Source organism: Fukomys damarensis, unplaced genomic scaffold (genome assembly GCF_012274545.1).
Source record: "Fukomys damarensis isolate Sample0158 unplaced genomic scaffold, DMR_v1.0_HiC HiC_scaffold_1, whole genome shotgun sequence".
In the NCBI taxonomy this organism is placed as follows: Eukaryota; Metazoa; Chordata; class Mammalia; order Rodentia; family Bathyergidae; genus Fukomys; species Fukomys damarensis.
In genome coordinates this window covers 21720290-21745429 of record NW_022900913.1, presented here as the reverse complement: position 1 = coordinate 21745429, position 25140 = coordinate 21720290, and the positions used below count along the sequence as shown (strand labels likewise).

Sequence of the window (25140 nt, the reverse complement as noted above, 5' to 3'; positions counted from 1 at the left end):
GGAGTATGGAGGACACTCAATGAGGAAAGAAAAGATTCTTCAATACATGGGGCTGGAAAAAGTGGATATGCACCTGCAGAAGAATAGAATTAGACCTTCTTTTAGATCGAAAATGAAAGTAAATTAAAAATGAATGAATGATAAAATATTCAACATTAAAAAGATCTTAGAAAAATGAAGAAATAATACCTTGGCTGAGAAAAAAATTTTCTGGGTCTGACACCAAAAACCACAGGCAATGAAAATAAAACTAAGGAAGGCACAAGACATAAAAATAATGCACACTTATTTTAAATACATCTAATTGAATTGTTTAATCTATGCATTTTTGATAGTGTAATCTCAGTGAGATCATAAAGATTACTTATTTAATAATTCCCTAAGTACCTAGCAGTTTTCAAATCAAGTTTAATCACTGCAATGATTAATGTATCAAAATTGTTTTTCAAATAATAATTTAAATCCATAAATTTGTTGCTTGGAAATGTTATTTTGTTATGTGCTCTCATAAATTTATATTTCAACATATTTCCTTAAGATTAGGGCTTTTTATTCTTGTTTTGCCATCATAGCAAATTTTCCAATATTCTGATTCTTTGCTTGTACTCCACAGTATAAAAACAAGAAGAAATGAGAAAGGGCCTGGGATTTGTCTCAGTGCTTCTGCTGCCTGCCTTGCAAGCGCAAGTTCGGTCCCCAGTATCAAAAAGAAAGAATAAATGAAATAATTATTTATCAAATTTCATACTGGCTTACAACACGCTTCATACCCATTAAGTGGAAGAGAGAAAATATTATTAGGAATAAAATCTGTGAATTCTTCCATTTATTAATTCTAACAGATTGGATCTAAGAGGCAAAAAATAAATAAATAAATGAAGAACACAAAGAAATGATTGTTTCAGTTTCATCAGCTCCGGTTCCTTTTTTATTTTTGCTCCATTACTTTACCTCATCCTAGAGAAAACTTAGTACAATATAACCAGCTAATAATTTCCATTATGTAATGAAAGTTTGTTTCAGTTATTGCTAGAAGTAATGTTCACGTTATTTTATTCCAAATATCAAACAAAACCAAGGATCGTTATATCACCATAGGTTTATCGAACACGCCTTCTGGATAGCCAATACTCTAGGTGAGCAGGTCCACAGCAAAGAACAAGATAGATTTAAAATCTACGCTGTTGTGGAATTTGCATTTTAGAATGTGGAACTGAGAATAAGAAAGTGAATTTAGTTAATTGCATACTACACGAAGAGTCAGCTGGGATAAAGAGATACAAAGCTCACAGTGGGTTCTGAGAAGCAGGCTGTGATTGGAAATAGGGTGATGAGAACAGTTCTCATCCAGAAGTCTGCAGGTCGCTAAGTAAGCAATTGAAAAAGTAAGGGAATAAATCATACAGCTGTGTTGGAGAAAGGGCTTCCTTACAGCAGGAGCCACAGTTAGGAAACTTGATTTGAGGGTCTGCCTGGTATATTCAAGAAACAGCAGTGGGCGAGTTGCTCAGCTGAGGATAGCTTGGGTAAATCATAGAGTTTTTCTACTAAATACCCTAAGGTTTATTTTTCTTAGAAGAGTTATTCTCATATTATTACTACAGTACATTATCAAATGTTAGAATTTAGCATAACGTTATACTTCTTTTACTCTGTTGGGTATAGTTTTGTCTTGTAAATTGACCTAGATCAAGATCTACTCTAAAGTCAAGTGTTGCATTCTGTTCAATGTTATTTGTTTGTTCTGTTTTTGTGCTTTTACTTAGAATCACTTCCCATGGGCTTTCTTCATCTCCTGTGAAATTGATATTTTAGAAAACTACACCATACCACTGCCATCAACTTTATAGAATTTTCTCCACTCATTAATGTTTCCTCTTGATGACATTCAGTTTATGTATTTCCAGCTGTCCTGATAAGTGACGGTGTTTCTTTACTAGTCAAGCACTTCTGCAACTTCATGACCATCTATGTATTTTTTGGTATTTTCATTCTTTTTTATACCAGGGATCAAATTCAGGTCCTTGAGCTTGTGAGGCAGTGCTGGAACCACTGATCTCAGTCCCCGGCCTTTGGTATTTTAATTTTGATGAGTCCTTCAAGTTGCTACACTATTTCATCATTGTACAGATCTATTTTTATGATTATACAAATATCCTACTCTGAACCAAAATTTCCCTTGAGGATTTAGAATGCAGCATTACAGATCCAGCCTCAGATTTACCTTTCTTCACTAGATATTCAACTGTAACCGAGACCCCTTCATTACATCTCTGTCTAGCCAGCTATTTTCTATCTGTACCTAGCTTTCTATTTGCCATCTTTCCATTTATGATAATATTTTAATTTTTGCAGTGCTTTATGAATAAATACTATTCTCATACTTATTTTGGTCTTCAAATGGAACCATTAAGAATTTCTGCCTACCTCTTGATCATAATAACGTTTTCTTTAGTTTCTTGAGCATTTCCTCTCATTAACCATTACAATAAAATGGTTAGTTTTAATTTGAGAGATATTTTTCCTCAGTTTATTTCATTTTCATGGAGAACTTTAGTAGGCCCAAAACCTAAGCCTAAGATGTGTTCCTTAATAATTCAACTTTCTGTTCCTGGCTCCTCCCAGCAGTTAAAATTAGTGAAAATATATACATAAACACATATACATATAATTTCATTTGTATTTGTGTATACACTGTTTAAGAGTAAAACACTTGGCTATAAATGGCATTATGATTTTTTCTATTCAACTTTTCAATACAATTATAATAGTTTCAGAGTGATTCACTTCTACCCAAAAATAAAATATAATGAAGATATTAGACATGCTTGCAGGCCACTACCTGCCCAATTTCACATTGCAACCATAAATCACTTAGATGATTTTTTTTCTTTTTAAACTTTTCTTCTGGACTGTTATTGCTTGCTAAAAATTTTCTAGGGTTCATTTAATTTAGTATGTTTTCAATTTTAGAGAATTTCCTTCACCTTTCCATTCTTGTAAATGGATAAAATAAAAAAATAAAATAAAATATTCCTATTTTTCATTAAAATTAGTAAAAATATTGAAAGGGATTAACATGCTTTCAAAAGTAAAAATTTTAAAACGCTGGGTATTCTATTTTCTTTCTTTTCTTCTGGGATTGAATTCAGGTCCTTGCGCTTGCAAGGAAGGCAGCAGAACCACTGAGCTAAATCTCCAGCCCTATTCTAATTACTGTCACTTCTATTTTTCTTTAGCCTACTGCAACATGCTATGCTTTTCCATTCTCATATTTATTTTGTATATATAAGTAGAATTTCTATTGTATATCTAAGTAGAATATACAATTTCTTTTGTATATATAAGTATCTGTAAGTAGAATACTTTCAGTTACTTTATCCCTACTTCTTAATATAGATGGAGCAATCTTTAGATGAGAAAATAGAACAGGGACCTCTCTTAAATCTTCTAGCTAATCCAGACTAGAAGGAGTTAAAAACAAACTTTACAAGAGAAATTCCTCTGGGAAACAGGTCAAGGCTGAGGTTAGAAAAAGAGATAAACCAATCAAGAAAGGCACCAAATGACCTTGGGACTTGCACTGAGAGATAATAATAATGATAATAATAAATAATAATAATAAAGAGCTGACAGGCAGGACACAGAGAAAAATGCCGAGTACACAAATGATAATCCACCCCATCTTCAATAAAATTTTTGAAAAGCAAAACAGGGAAAAGAGGGGCTAATTTTAGGGCAGTTTGCACTCATTCTATGCACTAACAATGCACTAGTGTATACATATATACACACATGTATTCAGTCTAGAGTCATATTACGCACTATAGGGTCACTGTAGAGTACAACAGATATCCACACACACCCTTACTAACTCTAAGCTAACATGAATAAGACACCTTCTTGCCAACTAGCCACCCACCCCAAAGATAAGGCCTTAAAAAGTAGGTCAAGAAGGGAGGGCAGGGACAAGGGGAAAAAATGAGAACCAAGACCTGTCATGTAAAGGTACAAGATCCCAATAATGAATGTAACTGTACTGTATACCTAAAATGTACCAATAAACTCAATGAGGAAAAAAAATAAAGAATAAGGAAACAGACAGAAAGAAGTTGCACATAGACTACCAGAAGAAATAACGTTAGGCACTGGTCCCCGGAAGTCAATCCAGTTAAGACAAGTTCCGGGTGGGAAGGAAGGCTCTCTGACTACCTCCATAAAAGTAACCGGGAAGAAAGGGCTCATGGGTCTTAAAGTCTTTCTGGAGCCCCTTCTATTCTTCCTTATCAGAGTAGCTATCTTCTACTTTCCTCTCCCTTTTCCTTTTCACAAACGAAGTGTCGTCCATTCAGTCAACTTTGTCTCTCTAATTTGTTTCCATTGGAATTGAGTTTATGGTCCCAGTGGGCTACTTGGACAGCAGAGCAGTCCCCCAGTGGCAACATCTTTGCTTCCCTGACCTGGAGCCAGACATCACATGAAAGTTTCTAGGAAATCCTTTTTTTAAAAATATCTACTTAGGACTTACTTTATGACTGAAGAGCGATGTATTTTGCTTGTGTGCCATAGATACTTCTGTGAACTATTGTGCTTGGATATTTATTTAATTTTCAGTTTTTTAAGTATCACCATTAGTATTGCAATTAATAAGCACACATGTAATATCATAATTTCAAAATGGATATTCAAAATGTATTTTTAAATTAAACTTCTGGAAGAAAGATTAAATATGTATGCAGTTTTGGGGATAAAATTAGTCTCAAGAAACATGATGAATGAGAATTGACCATCATTGGAATTAACAAAGGCAATTTCTGTAGAAATCTTGCACTAAAAAAAGCTGGATTAAAATATTATTAAAAGGAATTGCTGACATATACTTGTAGTTAACTCCTTTTGTAATTTTGCTAAGCAGTGGACAGAATAAAAATGCAATTACAAGAGTAGAAATTGTTAAGGAAGAGATATATTTTTCCTTTTTAAAGTTAGAATTTTAGCACAAATTTTGTGATCTTTGTATTTCTAAAATTGTGATAGATTTTTATAGCTATCATTTTATTAGTTACTAAATTCTGATTATTTTCATTGCAAGAATATATTTTTACATTTTAATCCTCTCCCCAAACCAGAGAATTTACAAGGACCACCTACCCTGGCTCCTTATGAATTAAAATTATGTCCATTACTCAGACTTTTAGCCACAGATTGAAAATTTACAGGTAAATCAGGCGTAGTAGTAGACCCTCCTTAGTCCCAGCTACTTAATAAGCTGAGGCAGGAGGAAACTGAGCTCAAGGTTTAGAGATCAGTCTGCGCAATAGAGCAAAACCTCATTTCAAAACAACACAAACTTAAACTGACAATTACTTGAAAGTGAAGATTTGCACATCTCATTTTCACATTCTCCATCACTCTATATTCCAAGTCCTAGTAGAACAAAAGCTCATGGCTTGGGGTGCAATTAATAATCTCTGATACATAAGATTTTTTGATCATTCCTTGTAAATTTATGCAGGTCTCCTCATTTTCCTCAGGAAACAGTGGAGTGGAACACAGTCAGGTTTTTACTCCCCATAGTTTATTTTCTTGCAAAAACTATGTTGTAAAAAATGATAAGATTTTAAGGAGTTAGATATATTTAAACTTTGTAAAATATCACAGCTATGTGAATATATAAAACACATATTTACCCTTTAATATGTACAAATTTCATTTGTGTTGAAAAAATAAATAAAAAATCTTATAAAATACTTTACATAAAAACATATATTATGAATAAATGATAGATATACCATTGATTTTGTAGTATCTAAAATATCAAAGAATTTTGTATAATTTTATACTAAATAATATTGAAACTCCCTTTACAGCTATTTTATAACTTTTATTCCTACTTATGATTATTAGTGCATATTCCTGTATTTATTGAAGTACAAACTATTTTTCCAATGAAAACCCATTTTTAATATTAGTACATGTTTGTAATACGTAATGATTATATTTATCTTGGGGAGTTGGTACATGTCCGTAACACATCTTAATTATTTCTGTGTCCCCTTCCTCTCCTCTTCTTCCCTGCTAGTTCTATCTCTTGGTCCCTTTATATTTGCCAAAAATCGATTTGTATTCTCTTTCTTAGTATACTTTTTCATCATATCCATTTACTCTCCATTTCTTGTTCCCCTTCTCATTTGAAAAAGATCTCCCTACTTCTTATTCTCTTTTATTTTGCTCTTTATATTTTGCTCTTTTTAATTAAGAGAAACTGTAATATTTAAACTCATGTTTCTGATTTATTTTGCTTAACATTATGGTCTCAAAATGCATTCATTTTACTAATGATGCTTCAAATTTATCTTTATTTTTGGGCAAGTAAAGGAAACTCCATTGTGTATAAATACCATATTATATTTTTACATTTATTTGCTGATTGGTATATAGGACATTTCTATGATTGGGTTATTATAAATGATGCTGCTATAAACATGTATATGCATATACTACTGTAGTAGGATGACTAACTTTTTTGGGAACATATTTAGAAGGATGACAGGTAAAACATATAATTTTTCTTTTAGTTTTTTTGTTTGTTTGTTTGTTTTGTTTTGTTTTGTTTTGTTTGAGGATACTCCATATTGATTTCCATCCTGGCTGTACCAATTTCAATCCCACCAGCAATGTAAAAGGTTTCCCTTTTCCTTACACCTATACTAGGATTTATTATTATTATTTGAATTCTTGGTCATAGCTATTATTTCTGGAGTAAGATGGAATTCCAGTGAAATTTTGTTGTCCAGGATTGTTGTTGCTATTCTGTCTTCTGGTTCCATGTAAATTTTAAGATTACTTTCTCTAAATATGTGAGAAATACTTTTGGTATTTTGATTAGGATTGTGTTAAATGTATATGTCAGTTTTGGAAGTTTACACATTTTGACTGTTGATTCTGCCTATTTGGGAACAAGGGATATCTTTCCATTTTCAGATGTCCACTTTGGTCTCATTTTTCAGAATGTAATTTTTATTGTAGAGATTAGGATACTTCCTGCATTAGTGTAATTTCACTTCCTGGATTAGGGTAATTCTTCAGTATTTAATTTTTGTTCATGCAGTTGTTTTTCTTTTTTCCCATGAAATTTATTGGTACATTTAAAGTAAATAATACAGTTACATTTATCATTGGGATCTTGTACCTTTACACGGTTTCTCAATTACATTCTCAGTGAGTTTATTATTATTATACAAGAATGTTATTGGTTATTGTATGTTGATTTTGTATCCCAGTGCATTGCTAAATGTTGTTATTAATACCAGGGGTATTTTGTTGAGCTGTTTTGGGTGTTCCATGTAGAGAACGATGTCCTCTGCAAATATTTTGTCCTATACATTTCCCTTCTCTTTATTTTTTTCTTTCCTGATTGTTCTGGCTGTTTTTAGGACTACGATGTTGAACAGGAGTGGTGATAGTGGTAATAATCTTTATTTTCTTCCAGATTTTAGAGGGGAAGTTTTCTGTTTTTCCCTATTTAATGATGTTGGCCCCAAATTAGTTGTAACGGCTTTTATCTGATTTGCATGAGGTCCTTCTATACCTATTTTCTTTGGGGTTTTTATTATAAGTAGAGGTAGGCTTTATCCTTGATCAACTTGGTTATTTGGTTGTCATCTGTGTGTCCCTATTCTGAGAGGAAACAAGGTACAGGGCTGGGTGGGAATTGGGGGCTTATACCATGGTAGTGGATTGTCCTCTTTGAAGCTTGCAACAGGGGTGTAGAATTGGCTTTACAGCTCAGTGTGTGCAGAAGCAGTAAGGAGACGACACTGCAGCTGTAAACATTTTAAGGAACGGACCCCTGCTCTGGAGTATATATTATTATACTTCTTGTTTCTGAATTTTATATAAATTATATCTTGTTACAGGTACTGAGCAACTGGTGAAATGCAGTGAAACTTGGAAGTTTAGACATAGCTACGGAATTAGAGTATTTAGTTTTTTTATCTTATTTGTCGTGTGACTTTGGTTAGGGTTTTTTTCCATATATATATGTATATAAATGTCAGTAGCTTTTAAAATACATTGCTGTGTATGTTAAGCAGCTATTGGAAAATATTCAGTACTGATTAAAAACTGAAATAAGTAGTTTTTATTATCAAATATTCTTCTTTAACTTTTTTCTCCTTTAGTGAATACTATATATTACACATTTACAAAAGTGATGAAACTAAATTTCTTTCCTTTGCACGGTCCTATAATACATCATTTTGTGGGTACCCAGTTACTCACTGTAAGCATTTTACTGTGTTCATTTTTTTCATTATGATTGCAAACTGTGTCAGATATTAGCATGCGTGTCTCCTTGCAAATATTCAGCGAATTTATTTTGCAACATATGCCTCGATTTTAAAGGACACACAACATTTCAAGTGTACTTAACACTGCCACATTACCCACCAAAACTGTATTCCTGTAAACCACATGTGTTAATATTTAGCCTTTTTAAATGTATGCAGTCTACTCAATATGAAATGAAATCTCTTTATGTTGGAGGAAAAGGATGCGTTACTCTTGATTTCACATGCAGTCAGGCATCTTTTCAGACTCCACCTCTGACTGGGTCTTGTCTTTCAGTATCTGTAAAAATGATTTATATTCTGGATGTATAATGTTTCTCAGTGTGGAGTAGAGAAGTGGTAATCTCTCTAGTTTTAAATTTTCCAAGATCAAAACCCTTGAAGAAACATACAAATAAACCAAAGTAAGGCACGAGGGTAGACAGAAAGTTTGCAAATAGCTGCAATGCAGAGCATAAACTGATGTTTGGACAGAGAAGTTTAACACATTTCCGCACAACCAATTGTACACATGAAGCCTCTAGCACTGCTGAGAAATTTCTGCTTCTCTATCCTCACCCCATTCCCAGTCCTCAGTTTTAGTAAACCAGCCCATAATCATGACAGAAGTTTCTGGGCCTGGATGTGACGCCGCAACATGGGGTGGAAAGACATGGAGGGCAGCTGAGCTTGGTTTATCTCTTCAAGCTCAATGGTCGCAAAAAGTTGTGAAAGTAACTAATTTTGACTACTGCGGAATGTAGTGGAATCACTCGAACCTCCAGAAAACAAATGAGGTGCACAACTGCTGCTCACTAGCACCCCCAGATATGGGTCAAACGTACATGTTTGTGTTCAGTGTTCATCTGTGTTGAGACAGAAGTGCTAACACTCATGCTTAAAAGAACAGAAGGATAAAAACTGTATCAGCCTCTAGTTCAGGCGCTTAATGAACAGAATCGAATCTGCCTTTTCCTAGTGTGATTGTCTCAAACCACAAAGTACTTATTGAATTTATAAGGAAATTATCCATAAAGGATTAGTTTGTGTCTGGATTTGACTTTTGCTCCGCATCATTATTGTGAGATCTGTGCATGTTATTTCATGTAGCCGTTTATAAGTCATTTTGCTAATGGAAAGCATTCTAATGGATAAATATAGCAAAATGAATTTGTTTCTGTTCGGATTAATATTTTTCTACTTCTGGCTATGGAAAATAGACCTAATGATCACTGCGGCAAGGTTATCTGAAGCATTTGTGCATGTACCACTGTTTTGATGCATGAAAATAAATGACAATATTTAAGAAAATATTAACAAATAAATTTAATAATATCTAGCAATATAATATGTACAAAGATTTACTCTAGAAATACAGTCAGTTTGAATATTCAGACATTAACAAACATTATTCACCATCTTCACCGACTGTTGCAGAAGAAAAAAGTCTTGTCAAGAACTGTAGAAGAAAATAAGTCAAATCATTTTAGATTATGAACATGAACACTTAACAAAGTAAGAGCCAGATATAGTGGTGAATGCCAGGAATCCCAGCACTTGAGAGGCTAAGTTTGGAGGATCACCATGAGTGCAAGGCCAGCCTGAGCCACATACTAAGTTCAAGACCAACGTGGACTGCATAGCAAGATCCTACCTAAAACAACAACAACAACAACACCACCAACAACAAAACCCTAATAAATAAATATATAAATATTGTGAGAAATGAAGAGAACTTTATTCTGATATCAGTACATCAAACAATAGTAAAACTAAAACAGTTATCCTTAAGAGATAAGATAAGGATGCCTAATAGTATTAATCCTATTTAGTAGAGCTGAAATTCTTAACAAGAGACAAAGTTTTAAAAATCATAAATGTTATAAATATCAGATGTAATACATAAAATGTCAATATTTAAATTATAAGTGTATATTTAGAAAATAAAGAATATACACATGTTATAAAAATTCATAAAAATATACTAAATTTTCTTAGAAATTAGCCTTCTTTACAGTTAAAAGTAAAAATTTGGAATTCTGGGTACAAAGCATAGCAACAACAACAGGTTTTTCCCACTTAGGAAGGATTAGAAAGTCTATACATATATATATATAAAATGTTCTAAATATGTTCTAAATTAATCCCCATGACTTTTAACACTTTTTTAATCCATATCCCAGACTTTACAAAACAAACATATTTCAGTTTAGTTACAAATAAAATCAATTATATAGAAAAAATTTTGTGCCTACTAAAGGTTGTGCAGTTCATACCAGAGTAATAATTTTAAGGCCTACAAGTCATTGTAATGCAAGCCACAATGGACCAAATTTACTAAAGTCAAAGCCTACATATCGCCTCATCAGGCTGCCCAAACACCAAACTTGATTTTTTTTTTTTGTTTGTTTTTTTTGTTTTTTTTGGTACTGGGGATCGAACTCAGGTCTTTGCACTTGTGAGGTAGTCACTAGAACCACTGAGCTAAATCCCTGGCACTGAACTTGATTTTTAAGGACCATAAACATGTCTTCTTACTTATTTTCTTAATTTTCTGCATATTTTCATATCTATCACCATATTGGATATATGGATTGTGATTTTATTTCTTCCCTTAAATTTTATTTAAGTTCACAGTCAATGAAGAAGCTACCTTAAGAACTGGATCACAAGTAAGTAAATTACCAGGCTGCATATTTGGGTTGGAAACTCCTTGGATGGTGGCTAAAGAGGTTTCTAAGATCGTCCAATGACCTGGGCTCTCTCAGATGGCAGCACCTCCTTCTCACATGGCCACAAAAATGGCCAAGTCAACCCTGGTGAGTTCATCACGTGAGCCCACTAAGAATGAGTGTCTGGTGATGGCATTTTTTTTTTTTACCATGAGGAGAAAGTAGCTATCTATAACGTGTTACTTTCCTCCCCAAACCACTAATGTTAAAATCAATGTCTCATTCTTCAAAGAGCAGTGTCAGAGAAGATGGAAAAAAGGTTAGATATATCCTAAGTTTTTCATTCTGGTGAGAATAATAGAAGTTTCAGACAACTTATACAGGCATAGGAAAAAAAATCAGTTTGCGTTGTTGATCATTGAGATACATTGAATAGATTTTCTCTATATCTCATAAATACCATATATATTTTTTCTTGAATATACTTTTTAAAAATCCTAAGTATATTAGTATTATTTAACAGTTCACTAAATTTTGTTGTATTTTTTTCCTTAAAGCATACTTAAAACTTTAATTCACTATGGACTGGGGATTTAGCTGAGTGGTTCTGGCTCCTGCTTTTCAAGTTCAGAGACCGAAATTAGATTCCTGGTACCAAAACCAAACAAACTTTAATTCACTAGATCATCTGTTATAACTCATTATAAGATATAACATGTCTAATTTTTATGTTTTGTCTAAAACACACCTAAGGGCTGGGGATTTAGCTCAGTGGTTCTGCTGCCTGCCTTGCAAGCACAAGGACCGGAGTTTGATCCCTGGTACCAAAAATAATAATAATAATAAATAAATAAATACAATTTAATTAAAAAAATAAAATACACCTAAAGTTCATTTTATGTGAGAGTAAAATCTAATTTCATTATACTTTCTATCATGAATAATGTTGTACCTGTTGTGCTCACCTCTGTCTTTTTATCTTACATTAAACCTTATAAACAATTATAAGTTCCTCTGCACTTAGGAGAGATGCATTTGTGTAGCATTTTAGCAAAAGGGCTGTCTGTCAATTCTAGGTCTAGAAAGCTAAGAACAGCCACTTCCTTCCCATTCTCTTATATTCTTTATATACAGATGGAAAGAAAGTGTTGAATACAGATCTCAGCTCCAGAGCAGTGGCAGAGCCTCAAGTTAGAAGGATTCTGGGCCCTTGAATATTGTGGCCATTTGAATAAAAGGCTCCTATCCTAGGCCCAGACCTAATTCATAGACATAGGCCTCTGTCATATTGTTACTAAGCTTTGTAGGTTGTTGGTCCTTACTTACTTGTAAATATAAGAAATAATATGTATAAATGGCACGTTCAAAAAAAGAATAAAAGGGCAATATTGAATGATTGTGTAATGAGTGATGATGGCAGTTAGAAAACTAGAAATTTCACATTATTCAATGAAAGGTTTTGCATAAACTCTTCCCTATTTTAATTTGAAAATCATTTTATTTGGTTTGGATGTGATAAGTATGAGAGAATTTTGTCAAAAATTTAGGATGTTAGCATAACTAGGATTTCAGTAATAATTCTCTGAAATACAAATTTAAAAAATGTTTTCATAATACTATAAAATAATGAAATATTAAGGAATACATTGAACTAAAGAGATGAATTACTACTATACTGGAAACTAAAATATCAGTGTAATAAGGCAAAGAAGGCTGTGCTCACAGAATGAAATAAATAGATTTATAAATGTCCACATTACCTCAAAAGATCTACAAATTCAATGGAACACCTTCCAAATTCTATTGGCATTTTATACAAAAATAGGGAAAATTATTCTTCAATTCATATGGGACCAGAAAAGAACACAAATAGTTCAATCTGTCTTGTGAAATTGGAACACAGCTAGAAATATCACAGATTTGATTTATATTACAAAGCTACAATAACTAAATGTGTATTGTGTTGACATAAAGATTTTCACAAAGTCCAATAGAGATAAATTTACGCATATACAGAACAGTCAACTGACATTTGACTCAAAGAATAAATAATGATAAAAACAAAGTCTTTTAAACACACAATATAAGGATATCCACATGAAGAAGAATGAAATTGAGCCTGTTTCTGACATCATGCCAAAAACAAAATTCAAGATAACAAAGAAAAATATAACACATGATACTAACACTATTGGAAGAAAACATAGGAGCAAAAATTCATGACATTGATGCTGGCAAATATTTTATTTATGTGGTTCTAAAAGTATAGGCAATGAAGCAAAAAATAAGTGGAATTATATCAAAGTGAAAAACATCTACACAGCATAGAAAAGATCAACAGAATAAAAGGTAAACTACAAACAAAAGGAAAACATGTGCAAACCACAAGTATATGTAAAATATGTTAGAGACAGTTACAAATCAATAGCAAAAATGCATGAACCGATTAAGAAATAAGCTAAGGACCCGAATGGACATTTCTCTGAGGAAGCCATATATGTGTAACAGAAATATTTTTAAAAGTTCAATACCACTAATTATTAGAGGAATTCAAATTAGAATCACAATGAGATATCACACATGTTTTATTTCAACTGTATTAAAAAAATAATAAGAAGAAGTCAACCAATTTTGTGGAGGATGTCTAGAATTTGAAAACCAACTGTATTTTTGTGGAAATCCAAAAGGATATAACCACTGTGAAAAACAATATAGAGACTCTTCAAAACATTAAAATAGAACTACTTTATGATCCAGAAATCCCTCTTCTGTTTGTCAGTCCTAAAAATTTAAAGGGAAATAGTAAAGTTATGGTAGTAGTAAAATGTTTCCTTGTTTTTGCAGAAATATTCAAAATACGAAATATGGAAAAACTACACATAAGTATATTGAAGTGAGATGGGTATTACTAATCAAAGCCCATAAAGTTTCCACTACGCAACATGTGTAAGTTCTGAGATCTCTATATCTTTAGCACTTAGGAAGCAATACTATCTTGTACATTTAAAAGTTTATTACAAAGAAAAAAAATAGACCTCTTGTTAAGTGGTATTACTGACATCTTTTTTTTTTTTTTTTTTTTTTTTTTTTTTACCTGGGATCAAACTCAGGTCCTTGTGTTTGTGAGGCAGGTGGCAGCACTACTGAACTAAGGCCCTGGCTACGTGGTATTATTGAAATAAAATTCCAAAATGAAGTATCTGTCCATGAGGTTAGAATAACTGTTGAATTATTATTTTGTATAATGAGTATAAAACTATTTTATGACTTTTAAGAGATGCTGGAAATATTATAATCATCACTAAATTCAATATACAAGGCATTTATATATAATGTAATATTTTATCTTGGATTTATTTTGTTTAGAGTGCTTTAGAACATCCTTCACACTGTTGTAGGTAGAGGAATATCCCACTATATAATATAATTCTTTATCAGCTGATGGGCAACAGAGTTGTTTCATATTTTTTTGCTATTGTAAACGAAGCTGCTAAGAACATTGGTGTACTGATGTTTTTGAATATATATTTTCATTTTCTACACAGAATATCTAGAGGTAGTATTTCTAGATATTTCTTGATAGACTGTATGGCAATCATTTGTTTCTCTTTACAATAAAATTCAACTTTTTTCCAATAAGAGTATAATATTTTAAGAGCAATTATAAACAATATTGCTGTTCCAGTTACATCAATAGTTGATATAAGCTCTATTTTTAAACTTTCTTTGATCAATCTATTAGTCTTAAAATTATATCATTTTGAATTTTATTTTGCTTTTCCCATAAGATTAGATACTGATAATTTCTCATGTGTTTATTGGTCATTTTTATCTTTTTACAAAAAAAATTAAAATCTTTACTTTAAGCCAGGTATGGTGGCGCACGCCTGTAATCCCAGCACCCAGGAGGCTGAGGCAGGAGGATCGCTGTGAGTTCAAGACCAGCCTGGGCTACATAGTGAATTCCAGGTCAGTCACAACTACATAGTGAGCCCCTGTCTCAAAAAAAAAAAAAAAAATCTTAAAATTTTCTGTCTCTGTATTTTTTACAAGTTGTAATAGGCCTTTATGTTTTAGAAGCCATAACTATTTTGGACAATATTTGGATAATTATCTAACTCTGAATTTTCTACAAGTTATAATAGTCCTTTCATTTTGGAAGCCATAACTACTTTAGATAATTTTCCTTTATTAAATTAATAATCATTTTATTAGTTAATTAATTTGTACTTCTTTCAACTCTCAAATTCTCATCCTGTTTAGTTCTGCCACTTTTTATGATCGACTTTCATTGTCATTTTGACAAAAAACTATAGCTAACAATGCACTGTTGTAAGAAGTTTACAGATTTTAATTTTAAAATTTCTCTTTTCCATCTGTGTAAAGCCTGTCTCCATCCTGGGTGTTAGAGAGGTATAAATTACACAAGTAGTGGCCATAGCTATCAAGGATTAGGGAAATGAATAAAATCACAGTAGGCTGGGGATTTAGCTCAGTGGCATCATGCCTGCCTTGCAAGCACAAAGTCCTGAATTAGATCCCGGCAACAACAACAACAAAAAAAAAAAAAAAAAAAAAAAAAAAAAAAAAAAAAAAAAAAAAAAGAAAAGAAAAGAAAAGAATAAAACAGTGGTACCATTTTTGCAGGTTGTTACCGCACCCATAATCTCACAGGTGAGTATAGAAGCTAAAGGGATTGAAATACTCTTACACTTTGTGCTTTGGAAAATGTGGTCCAAGTCTTGTGGTTGCCACGGAAAGACATAAATACAGGTGGCAGGATTCTTAAGAGCATTTGTCATTTTGACTGCTCATGTTATGTGTCAATTTGGTTGGGCGAGAGTGCCCAGATAATCCATGAAGCATTAGGTCTGGGTGGGCCAGTGAGGGTGTTTTAGATGTGATCAACATTTGAATGGCAAGGCTGATAAAGAATTATTATTTTTTTCTGGCCTGAATAGAATAAAAAGGGTAGAGAACTAAAAATACAATAGATAATGTGAAATGTGAAGAAAAAGGGAAAAGAAGAAAGGGAAGTGCGAGGGGTAAGGGGAAGGAAAGAAGGTAATAGAATTAATATGAGAAAATTTAAACAAATGGAAATGAAGTCTTTAGGGAGGAGTGCAAGGGTTGAAGCGAGGGCAGGGGAATGGGGAAAAAATAAGAACTAAGATAGATTAGTAAAGGTGCACATTTCCAACAATAAATGTCATTGTATTGTGTACCTATAATGTACCAATAAAATATATATTTATGTATAATGAATAACAGGCTAAGGGCTAATTTTTGCTCACAGCCCGAGTCAGCTGGGACTTCAGACTCTTCCTTTTGTCTTAAGAATTAGATTCACATCATTACATGGACTCTCTTAATTCTTGAAAATTTGGGCTTAGACCGAAACTACATTATCAGCTCTCTGGAGTAGAATTTTTTATACTACAGAAAGCCGGAGTCCATGCCTTAAAAATCTATCTGTCCCTGTCTGTCAGTCTCTCTCAGAGAGAGAGAGAGAGAGAGAGAGAGAGAGAGAATTAACTTTCACTAAGGAAATATGTGGTGCTATGATAATTTCAGGCAGATCCCAAATCCCAAATGCAGGGCATTGAAAAGGAGAGTTCCGCCTCAAGATTGGCTGACGTGATTACATTTGCCACTGGAAAAGAAACAGTTTCAATGGAAATTTGCAATAATCCACTTGCACTTCCTCTTGCTCTCCTCTTTTCCCTCTCCTTCCCTCTTCTTTTCCTTCTGCTCCTTTTTCTTTCTCTTTTTTCTTCATCTATTCAGAACATAAATGGATGGAGTTAAATACATGGCAAGGCAGGCACGGTGGTCCATGTCTATAATCCCAGAACTTTGTATGATCCTAGTTGGAAGATCACAAGTTTGAGCCCACATTGGCAACTGAGTCTTTAAAAACGGTGGGGCATTTTAGGAATATTACTCAGTGCAAAGTCCCTGGGTTCAACCCCCATTACCACAGAAATAATTATCGAAACAAAAACAAAAACAAAAAAATCTAGAAAATCAAAACAAAGTAAAACCTCTGGACAAGTTGACACGGACAAGTTTAAAGTGGAAAAGAGATAAGAAGTCAAGTGTTTTTTTGTTTTGTTTTTTACTATAATAGTGCTTTTCTTCAATGTATCATTTCTATATTAATGGAATCATGTGAAGTTGCAACATAAAATAATAAAATATGAACATGTAATGAGAATTTCACACCAGTAATGAAGTAATAAGGATGTTTGGGCACAGGAACCACTCAAAGGCTGGACAAAATGATATGAGTCGTACAAAGAAATGTTCACAAAAACTGTAGAAGAATTCGCAGGGACCAGCACCAAAGACAAAACTCAAGATTTAACATAATCTACTCATCTCTTACTTGAATGTGGGGGAAATTCTTTTGTCTAAGCACACTAGTTGGGATGCTAATAATTATAGAAGATGTTATTAAATGTACCAAGAGCCTAACTAGGAACACATCCTATTCTTGTAGTAGTGCCTTTAGATTGAGTAGAAAAAGATCTCTGATTTGAGTTCTATCCTGAGGAGCAGAGCTTGCCCCAGAATCTGAAATATTATTTAACACAGAATTTTTTAATATTGTTTTGTTTACCAAGTTATAATTGCCAAAGACAGATAAAATATATTTTATTTAACGGTTTGTTATTTTTGGCTGTATTCTGATATTTGTATATAGGTTATGTGGGCTGAAATTGTTTCAAATCTCAGTTGTTCTTAGTTCTTTTGCATTTGAAAAACTGACAGGTTTATATTAGAATAATGTTGAGAACATAAATAAGTAATTACTTATACAGATAACTATTGTAAGTGGAGTCATCAGAAATCAGGAAAACAAAGCATAATTTGCTTCAAACTAGGGGTTGCATTATATGTATTTGGTCTAGGACTAAAATATTTGAGGTTATTACTATATGCACCTAAGTAAAAAACTGTGAATAAAAGAAATAACATGACTATTGTGTCAAACCTCACAGAATGCACAGTACACAGAAGTGTTTTTGTGTGTGGGTCTATGTGTATGTATGTAGAGAAGCCTTAAAAAAAGACAGAGGTTAACTATAAATAGGAAGTTTAAATTTCTATGCTAAAAACATTATTCTTAATGGGATTTGAATTTTACAATTGGTTTTTCTTTACTTTAAACTTGAGAACCAATATTTTTGGACTGAGATTAATTTGGAAAAAAAAAGCCATTCTAGTCTATACAAACAATACATATTCTGGTTTTCAAATTTAGAAATAGAAAGCAATTATTGACAAACTGAATTGGCCTAGGATACTTGACTACTTCTCAAAATGATCCTGAAACCTCTAGACATAATTGGTTTTTCTTGGCATTTTTGGAAGAACTATTTCTACCTTAGTGCTTAATCTTGCTATTAACTTCAAGCACTTTTTGAACTATAAGTTACTCAGACTTGTTTGTACGAGATGAAAGATATTTAGAAATGTAATACAATTAAGCAGTTCTCTTATATATGAATTTTCTTCTTGATAAATGTGACATGTACTAAGATTGTACTTAATAAACAAAGAACGTGAATCATAAAGACCAATACTAGACAAGATGAGTTATTTGAATTTCAGCATAATTAATAAGCTTTCTAAAGTCATTTAATAATTCATTTTTTATGTATCGATTGTCTAAATATATTCAAATAAATTATCCACACACCCAATTAAACATGAAGCAAGCAAACTTATTTTTGGATCTCTGGAGCTTTACTACTTACATATCTAAAGCTAGGCTACAGTGTTTCCAGACCATTTAGTCATTCCAGAGTCAAAGCTGGTATTCTTCACAGTTTATTTCATTATGAATTAATTCAATACAGAAATAAAAATAAAAACATAAAAGTCCTGAAATTCATGACAGGAAGCTCTTACGTTCCTTCAATAGAAAATTTAGTAATACTGATCTTCTTTTTAAATGAATGACATAAATAATATAAGTTAACTGAGAAACAGTTTTAAAATAAAACCAGAAAATATAAGTCAACAAAGAGATATGCTACGGTAGAATTCTCTAAAAGGAATGGGGTAATGGAAATGAAGAGGTAATGGAATATAGGAACATAGTAACAAAAACAAAAGTTGAGGATTAGTTTCAGAGTTGAAGGCAGCATTTCCCAAAGAAGGCAAAAAAGGCTAAAACTAATAGGAGCACACTGACAAAACTGTTAAGAGTTGACTGAATTGTCCAGGTTTCGGTAGTGGGAACTTCTTCAAGCTGGCTCCTATTTCCTTCCTGAAACTTCTGCTTCAGAATCTTCTCGAAAGTTACTCATCGCGTTTGAGAGCTCCTCTTCTCACAGCTCATTGCCTCGCTTCTAAGCTTCTAGAACTTCTAGAAGTTCTCCTTTCAGTGCCACAGATCCTTGTCAGACCACTCAAAATTTAATCATCGCTCAGCACTGCTGAGTCTCCTCTGCAAGCTCTTCATTTTCCATTGCACTTACAGTGCTTAAAATTAGTGATCTTGATCGATCTACTCTCTTCCATTAAAATAAAAGTCAAGTGAGACAAGTATATTTTGTGTTTTTCACTGTTTATGACTCTTAGCCTAGTACCTAATGATGAGTGTAAAATATATTCTCAATTAATGTGTATTCTTCAATAAGCTTATTGACTCCCAGATCTGCAACTTTTGTCTACTTCATTAAATCTATTTATTTATATATGGTCATCTACTTTATGAAAATAAAATGGAAAGAGATGAGGTGCAGAAAACAAATCAATCATGCAAAGCTTGGTTTTCTTAGAGTTATTTAACATATATGCTGTCGTCATCACTTATTTACTTACTAGGAAATCATGTCCTGTCAATCTCTCCTTCAAAGTATCATTAAATATGTCATTTTATTTACTTGCTAACTCTCACCACCTTAGTTCTCTGACTCATCATGGTACACCTGGATTGCTGAAATAGTTCTCTTCTGTCAACTGCACACAGATCATTTTCAGCTTCATTCCTTCCTAAACGCGTGTTTAATTTCTCTAAATCACAGCGTTCAAAATGTGACTTCCAAATGCAGAAATTATCAATGAGGTTCTTGTAAATTTTCTTCAGATTAACTTTGAAAGCACTAAAGAATGTGATTTTACTTATACTTAATCTTTCACCATTGGCCAGTTCCATACCATTAATTTCAAATCATTCTAGGTGTTTTATTTTAATTTATTTGTTTTCTTCAAAGTATTGGGGATGGGCATGGTGAGAAGGAAATAGTACAATGTATTCCATAAGAGCTAATTAGCATCGAGTTCAACAATTACTTTACAGAGTAGAAAAATCTGAAGCTTCTAAAACTCCTATATGTAGAATTTCACACACACACACACACACACACACACACACACACACACAAACACGCATACAGCTTTCCAGAAATCTTAGCCTCAAAAGAAGGAATAAATTCTTATTTACAGGGAATGTAATCTACTAATTATTAGGAATTAAGAAGAACATATCAAGGAAAGAGAGAAATGTTATTAGGTGCTGTATTGAGTATTCATTGCTGTGTCTGTCTCTTCTATGTATGACAACAGCTGAGGTGTGTTGATTGTTCCCCAAGATCCTTCACCTGGGAGGGGGAGGCAGCTTTCCAATTCTCAGTTGGTTAAAAGTTCTCCCTGTGAAAAATTACTGTCTGAAGCTACTCCTGGGTTACCTGACGCTAATGAAGGGTATTGTGTGTTACAGTAGCATGGAGGTGACTGTGATTCATTCAATGCTGGGTGTTGCAGCATAGATAATAAATGGAAGTAAGATAGTGGAGTACAAGGAACGTCAGAAGCAATCCACAATGGTACCATTTAGACCTACTGTTTCTTCAATTAATTTATATTTGAGGCATCTTAAAAGTAGTAGTTTTGATCTCTCAAAGATTAATGCAAAAAACTTAGTTTTGCTGTTGTATCTAATGACTAATTTATCATTGATATCCACCTTCTTTCTTTATCATGTATTTTGCATTTTCTCCATTAAGGCATCACTGTCACTGGCTAGGTTACTTTTCTTTTGACAAAACCTAGATCTTATTTTCAGTAAGGTCTGAGGACATAATTTATGCTTTTTCTTGTTTGTTTGTTTGGTGTGTTTTTAAGACAGTTTCTCAATATATATAGTTCAAGCTGGAATTGAACTCACTATGTAACCCAGGCTGGCTTTGAACTCATATGGATCCTCCTGCCTCAGCTTCCCTAGAGCTGGGATTAAAGGCATGCACCACCATACCCACCTTCTTGCTTTCTCTTTTGAAGATAAAATTGCTATAATTTACATTCTCTGCTACTTTTGAGCAAGAAAATGCCTTGATCAATTTCCTGAGTTTCAGGTTACTCTTTTCCATATCAATATTTTGAAAGTTTTATGGGAACTGGACCCCGTGATACCACAGACAAAAATTCAGCATTATGAAAACACATCCTTCCAGGATGAGCAGGAATACTACTGTATTTCTTGGTGGAAGTTGCCCAAGCACTACTTTAAATCTTACAGACCAGTTGCAGTGACAATAAAAACACATTTTTCAATTTAGTCATTAGAAGTATTAGATATTACTGGGTTTTGGCACTGTTTTCTTAGTTTGTGGAGTGACAGGATTATATATTGGTGATTGGTTTATCATCATTGAAGAGCTGGAACCCCTGCAGAGATTTACTGTCTTCTGCGGTGTAACATAGATGAGCTATTTAAATGTTATCTGACTATACCACTAGGCTGAGGATTTCTGGAGAAATTATATGCAATAAAACAAGTAAATATGTGGTCATGCATCGACCTAAACACTTTGTAATATTAAAATTATTAAGAAATTAGAGAATCACAGAAAAAGATGGAACATTCTTTAAGTCTTCAGATTGTTGTGTTTTGGGAGACAATGCAGGCAAATGAAACAGACTCATGTTAAATTTTGGTCAAATTTCTGGTCCTTTCAGAAGAGAAGGCATATAACAATTTACATTTTTACCTTCCAGGATGACATACATCAACGGCACAGCACTGATTTCTGTCAATGTCAGTCAAGTCATTTCCTGAAGCCTTTGTCACTGCACCACGTCAACAACTGAGAACACAAATAGATAAGAATAAACACCCCCCCACACACACACAAGCACACAAAACCATACCCCAATTTAGTGCTTATTGAAATTTTGGCAACTATCCTTTAAAAGCTTAATTTTTCTAAGCAAAGCAAACTGCTATATTGTATTGATTTTCTTGGGAAGTATGGACTTCACCAAATAATGACTTTTCAAATGTAAAAACAGGTTAATGTTAATAGGTGAACTACAAAGTAACCGGTTGACCTTGAAATACAAGTCCATTAGAATAATTTAATTCTTATTTAAGTAACTTCCAAGAGCAAACTGCATGGTTCACGTATTGCTTTGGGATCTCTGAAGGAGCAGAATCAACAGAACTTCCAGAGACTGACCTCAGTGGCCCTCTATGTGCTGAAGCGCCAGAAAATCCAACCACTGCTCAGCTTAGGAAGTTGGAAGTCAAGGCAAAGGTGGGATCACAGACAGATGCAGGGTCAGCCCCCTACTGAAGGCCTGAAGTACCCAGGAGCATCCCGAGGAGGAGCCCCAGCTTCAAAGATGAAGAAACTGGAGTCTGCTGCCCACGGCAACGAGGCGCACCTGCTCAAACAGAATGGAGCCGTACAATGCGGGCTTCTTTCTTCCCTTCATTCCGTCCAGACTGCAAGCCCATTGGATGGTTCTAGAAAACTTTAATTGTTTTTTTCATTTTCTATCTTCAATTAGTATATTTTTACATAGTGGTACAGAACAATTGCATTCTTTGTGGAGATTTAGTAAATGCATATAACACATTTCAATTATTATTTTTAGCACTTTTCCCTTACTCCCTTTCTCTCCCTCCATCTCTTGAACCTATACCTATTGAAAAAAATTTTCTCCCTACTTCATGTAGTGCAACAAGTGCATCTTTTATTATTATAAATAAATGTAATTTATATTCTTCTTCTAGTGTACCTTTCATTTTTTTCTTTACACACACACATATATTTCAGTTTCATATATAAGGAAAAACCTGAGATACATAAGCTTGTTTATCTGACTTATTTCACTTCATATTATCCTTTCAAGGTGCCTCCATTTTCCTGCAAATGACTCGTTTATCCTTCCCTAGGGGAGAGTAGTACCCCATTATGTGTAATGACCACATTTCCTATTGGAGCTGATCAGACCCCCAACCACCTGACCAAGGATTACAAAAGACAAGACCAGACCTTAAGGCATATGGAGGGTGGGGCAGGATAGTCAAAGAAAGCTGCTATCAGGCTAAGACACTGTCTCCTGGAGTTTACCAATATTTACTGAGCATTCATTCAGCTTCTAGATACGGTAAGGGGAGGTACAGGGAAAGGTGAAGTGGAGAGCACTGACTTGAGTAGAGTCCGAGCAACAAGGAAACGAAACAGTCTAGTAAGAACAGCTCATAGATTAATGGGAAACATGTTTTTCCCATAGATTAATTTTTGGCTCTACAGGAGTTTTCTGGGTGAGTCACGCTGTCCTTAGCTGCACTATTTTCTGGCCATCGAAGACATCACAGCATTATAGATCATGGAGCCCTCAATGGTGTGGGGAGTTGTTCTATTCCCATAACCAACTGTTGGATTTTCAGGCAAGCTACTGTGGGCTGATAGGCAGACTCAGACTTCTAATGTGCAAAGCCAATTTATGAATTTGTAACTTGCTCACAGTGGTCTCCATCAATTTCCTTTATCCATTCAACTTTTAATGGATATATAGGCCACTTCCAAGATTTAGCTGTTTTGAATTGTGCTTCTATAAACATTGGTATATATGTATCACTATAAAATGATGTTTTTAACACATGTGGGAAGATATCTAGAAGGGAAATATCTGGATCAAGTTAAATTTCTAGTTTTCTCATCTTTTAAGTCTAAAAATAATCATGCTCAAACATAGAGGAAAGAAAAAAAGAAAAGTTTGAGTGCTCTGCTTGAGTTCTCAAGACCTGTTCAGGATAAGAGCAAGTCATCTGTACTTGGTGTTTGTTGACTCTTTAAAACAATTTAAAAGGTGCTAAGTCTACAATTTATATTGCTCTGATTTAATTATTTGAAACTTTATATCTTATATACATTAAATTACCCAAAAAGTGCTTAGTGTAAACACATGGAAGAAGAAAACACTTAAAACATAGTCATATAAAAAGGAGTCCTTTAAGAATTGTTCAGAGATAGAGAATTTCATATGAGAGTGTGGTTGTGTATTTTATGGTTCAACTTGATTGACTGATGAGATGCCTACACATTTGGTAAGATGCTCTGGTATCTGGTATGTCTTTGGACATTATTAATGGTTCCATAGACTACGTAAAATAGATTTCTCTTCTTAATGTGGGTGGTCTTCATTACACAACTTAAAAGATGGAACAAAGTAGAAGGCTGACACCCTTAGAGGCAAGAAAAATTTCTCTTGTCTAACTAACTACAAGACAAAATATCATTCATTCAACAAAACTAGAAAGAAGGATTTTTAGCCTGGTATAATGGCACTTGCCTGTAATTCCAGCACTCCAGGAGGCTGAGGCAGGAGGATCACTGAGAGCTGGAGACCAGCCTGGGCTACACAGTAAGTTCCAGAGCAGTCTAAACTACACAGTGAGACCCAGTCTCAACCCCACCCCAAAAAAGAGTATTTTTGAGTATTTTTATTTTAATGAAAAAATTAAACATTTAAGGAGCTAAAAATACATGTTTTTTGAACATTACAGAATGTAGACGTGTCAAATGTCACCTGATAGCTAGTTTTAGTGTTTTAAATGATTAATTTTTAAATAAATTTGAATTAGAATTCTTGTCCACACTTCTCTTCTGAGTAAATAAATATAAGAGAGACTTTGAAGGAAATATTTTAGGTTGAAAACACTTATGCTATAGAAATCTCTAAAGATCTATAAAGAAAAGAGAAATTTTTTTTTTCTATCTGTACTGTTCCCAAGAAGCCTAATGTGCTAAATTGAGGAATTGAACAGGTAATTGGATCACGGAGATGCTGTGCTGATTTGCTGTTATGGGGTGGAGCACATTCTAAAAATGTGA

The 25140-nt window shown here is 33.5% G+C and overlaps 1 long non-coding RNA gene across 1 annotated transcript; it reads right to left on the bottom strand.

Moving 5' to 3' along the window:
• On the bottom strand, positions 1-22669 carry LOC104849127. Its single transcript, XR_776653.1, has 3 exons — positions 22474-22669; positions 22006-22101; positions 1-73 (listed from the first exon to the last, which is right to left on the bottom strand). It is a non-coding gene; the product is annotated as an uncharacterized LOC104849127 (long non-coding RNA).
• Between the last annotated feature and the right edge of the window lie 2471 nt (positions 22670-25140).